Source organism: Cicer arietinum, unplaced genomic scaffold, assembly GCF_000331145.2.
Source record: "Cicer arietinum cultivar CDC Frontier isolate Library 1 unplaced genomic scaffold, Cicar.CDCFrontier_v2.0 Ca_scaffold_5783_v2.0, whole genome shotgun sequence".
Taxonomy (NCBI): domain Eukaryota; kingdom Viridiplantae; phylum Streptophyta; class Magnoliopsida; order Fabales; family Fabaceae; genus Cicer; species Cicer arietinum.
Window position 1 is genome coordinate 261,749 of NW_027339430.1, and position 4,297 is coordinate 266,045.

Below are 4,297 nucleotides of genomic sequence, written 5' to 3' on the forward strand. Positions count from 1 at the left end.
TCTGGTCTGGACGACCTGTGGTTTTTACCCTTTGCATTGAAGGGTTTTCCACATTACAATATCGGTGTTCTTTATGTTATTTTATTTTGATCAATTTGCTATAATATATATTTGTTGTTGCTGCTCGCGGGTTCTTGTTAGTTGGGGGAATATTTTATCCGCTGCGTATTACTTGTTATTGTGTTTATGTGTTTATTTTCAATCAGAATGGCATCAAAGCTCTTGGTTAAAGAGCTATTTGACTTGTTTAAAGGATGTAGATAAATATGAATATAAAGATTGTATGCTTGAATGATACATATTACCATTTGTCGAAGGGCAAGATGAAAAATTTGTCATTTATGAAGAAAATGCGTCTTCCTATTTTTAGTTCTAAAAGGCCGGATGATAAATCTATGGAAGAATGAGATTTTGAACATCAATAGGTATGTGGTTTTGTTAGGCAATATATAGAAGATAATGTTTATAATTAAATTGCTACTGAGATAAATATAAAAACTATGTGGGATACAATAGAAACTATGTTTGCCTCTAAATAAGGGATTAATAAATTGTTCTTGTTGAATTGTTTCATAAGTTTGAAGTATAAGGATGGAACTTCCATTTCAGACCACTTTAGTGAATTTCAGGGGCTCCTTGATCAGATGTCAAGAATGAGTATCAAGTTTGATGATGAGCTTTTAGTACTATTTCTATTGTTATCTTTACTAGAGTCTTGGGATACATTTTAGGTTTCTATAACGAGTTAAGCTCCTAACGGTGTTGTTTATTTGGAAACGGCTAAATGTGGTGTTTTGAATGAGGAGATCAGAAGGAAGGCACACGGTTCTTCATCTCGATATGAAGTTCTTGTCATTGAAAATAGGGAGAGAAGTCATAAAAAAGAATCGACGGGTGGTAGAGAGAATAGTTGAAGTAAGTCCAAGTCTAGATACAAAAATGTGAAGTGTCATTATTATTAAAGAACAGGGTGCCTACATAAGAATTGTTTTTTGTGGTAAAAGGAAAATAAAGGCAAGAATGGTAAGCAAAAACAAAGAGGTCTTGATGATGATAGTGATGATGATCGTGTTACTATTACTACTAGTGATTGTAACGCCCCGGATTTTGATCCAAGACATTACTTAAAAATATTTATTTTCTTTCAAAAACGGCTTAATTTTTTATTTTTAAAGTAGTTCATCATATAATAAATAAAATTTCTCTAGTAAATAGTTTGATTCCATTTTAAAAAATACCACAATGCGATTTATCGGATATTATTATATGTAAAGACAATTTACTAATTGTAGAAAATGTTCACTTAAAAATAGAATAATTCAAGTTTTTCCTAGCAGAAGGACCCCGCCTCCGCATTTCTATTAAAAATCAACGATGAAAAATAAATAAACTTAAAAATTGTATCACAACGGTTTTATCACTACAAACATTATTATTATTATTTTATTAAAGTACCCATTTTTCAAACGTTTTCACAACAAACATATTGATGAAGGTATGGTAATAAAATATAATTCTACAATTAATTTCATCAAAATAGAGGTATTACTCAAAAGAAACAATCAAAGCATGATAATTAATTTTCTTTACGACGAAAATAAAATCGACATTTTTCTTTTAATACATCCAGACATCATATCAATATCTTACGAATCGCTAATTTAATATCTAACCTAACTCTGCATGGGGAAAAAGCCCTTACCTTGGACGCTTTCCTTCCACGTACCACTATATAGCCCTCGAAAATCTCACCAAGATGAATAAAAGTTTATAGCTCCGATCAGAAAGCGAGGGAATGTAAGGATGGTTGTTTGAGTGGCTTAGAAAATATTTGAGATAAATGTAGTGTTGGTAATGGCGTGTGAGTGATTATGACTTATTTTCCTCTACTGTAAGTTTAATCGTGTCCTAAGAAGGAGAGGTGTATGTGACTAATAAAGGAGGCATAAAGCTGATCAGAGAGAATGAATAATTCTCTTCATTGAGTTTAATTGCACACATGAATAAGGAATTAAATTGGAATAATGCCATTCAATGACCAACCGTTAAGAATTAATTGGCATTCATGTATTTATTCTTACTAGTTACACATTTGAATGGACACAATATAAATTAAATTTTATAAAATATGGTTATAAAAATAGTAGTGTGAGTGATTAAATTTGACTTAGTCAAAATTGGCTTGGTCATTGTTCACTCTAAGACAAATATTTCTACGAGTTTTAATTAGTCAATAATAAAAATCCCAATAATAAATTATTTAATATGAAAATACTTTATCAAATAATTAAAAATTCAAAGAATAATTATCTTACTATCGTCACATTAAATTAATAAAAGGATAAACAAAACTAATGATTTTAAATTAATTAATAAAAAAAAAGGTGTTACAATACTTACCCCCTTAAAATAGTTTCGTCCTCGAAACTAAGAGGTCTCTAAAAGGTATGGGTAAAGCTCTCTTATCTTCTCTTCCAACTCCCAAGTAGCATCCCCAGTCGTCTAGTTCCAAATCACCTTAACCTACGGAATTTCCTTTCTCCTCTAAACGTTTGGTAGTTCTGTCGGCGATGCTTATCGGTGGGACTTCGAAGGTAAAAATTCTCCTTCAATTGAATATCATCTGGCGAAATAATATGGGATGGATCTGCAATGTACTTCCTCAATTGTGATACATGGAACACATCATGTAAATTAGCTAAATTCGGTGGTAAAGCAATTTGATACGCCACTGGACCCACACGTCGAAGAATTTGGTATGGTCCAATAAACTTCGGAGTAAGCTTTTTAGACTTCAATGCCCTACCAACTCCAGTAGTAGGCGTCACTCTCAAGAATACATGTTCATCCTCCTGAAACTCCAAGGGTCTCCTATGTCGATCAGCATAACTCTTCTGCCTGCTCTGTGCTGTTCTCATCCGCTCTTGGATCTGACGCACCTTCTCTGTAGTCTGTTGCACCAGCTCTGGCCCTACAAGTAAGTTTTCGCTATCCTGATACCAACACAAGGGAGTTTGACACTTGCGCCAATACAAAGCCTCGTACGGGGCCATACCGATGCTTGCATGATAGCTATTATTATAGGTAAATTCAACAAGAGGCAATAGATCATCCCAACTTCCTCTGTTATCTAATGTACAAGCTCTTAGCAAATCCTCTAATGTTTGAATAGTCCTTTCAGTTTGACCATCGGTTTAAGGGTGGTAGGCGGAACTCAATCTCAATTTAGTACCCAATGCCTCATGCAATGCTCCCCACAAACGAGAAGTGAACTTTGGATCTCTATCAGACACAATGCTAGATGGTATCCCGTGTAATCTAACAATTTCCGCAACGTAAATCTCTGCAAGCTTAGATACATTGTAAGTAGTCCTTACAGGTATGAAATGTGCGGATTTTGTGAGCCTGTCAATAATCACCCAAATGGAGTCAAATATCTTATGAGTCTTAGGTAATGCCACCACAAAGTCCATAGATACGCTATCCCATTTCCACACTGGTACATCTAATGACTGCAACAATCCAACAGGTTTTTGGTGTTCGACCTTAGCCTTTTGGCAAGTCAGGCAAGACGCCACATATTCCGCCACTTGTTTCTTCATTCCTGGCCACCAAAATCTTTGCTTCAAGTCTTTATACATCTTTGTAGTACCAGGATGAATACTCAGTTTGCTCTTGTGGGCCTCATCCAAAATGGTTTTTCTCAACTCTGCATTATCCGGCACACAAATACGTTTATTACACCACAAAATGTTATCTGGACCCATTTGAAATTCGGGAGCCTTGCCGGTCTCAACCAATTTTCGTCTCCCCTGAATAGTCTCATCGGTCGCTTGAAGGGCTTTTATCTCATTCATTAGTTTATTATCTACAATGATCATTCCACATTGTACTTTTCCCGACAAAGAATCCATATTAAGATCCAAGTCGCGAAAATTCTCTAACAACTCTAATCCCTTCATTTTTATGGATGACAAATGGGCCCGCTTCCTACTCAAGGCATCAGCCACCACATTGGCCTTTCCTGGGTGATAGTGCAACGTGAACTCATAATCCTTGATGAACTCCATCCATCTCCGCTGTCGGATATTAAGCTCCTTCTGGTCGAACAAGTATTTCAAACTTTTATGGTCACTGTATACATCAAAATTGCACCCATACAGATAGTGCCTCCAAATTTTTAGTGCAAAAACTATTGCAGCCAACTCCATGTCATGCGTGGGATAATGTTTCTCATGCACCTTCAACTGTCTTGAAGCATATGCTACCACCTGTTTGTTCTGCATAAGTACACAAC

At 35.4% G+C, this 4,297-nt stretch overlaps 1 pseudogene; it reads left to right on the forward strand.

The window, feature by feature from the left end:
- The first annotated feature begins 266 nt into the window (after positions 1-266).
- Positions 267-2,506, forward strand: LOC140919187 (uncharacterized; annotated as a pseudogene).
- Positions 2,507-4,297: the final 1,791 nt, after the last annotated feature.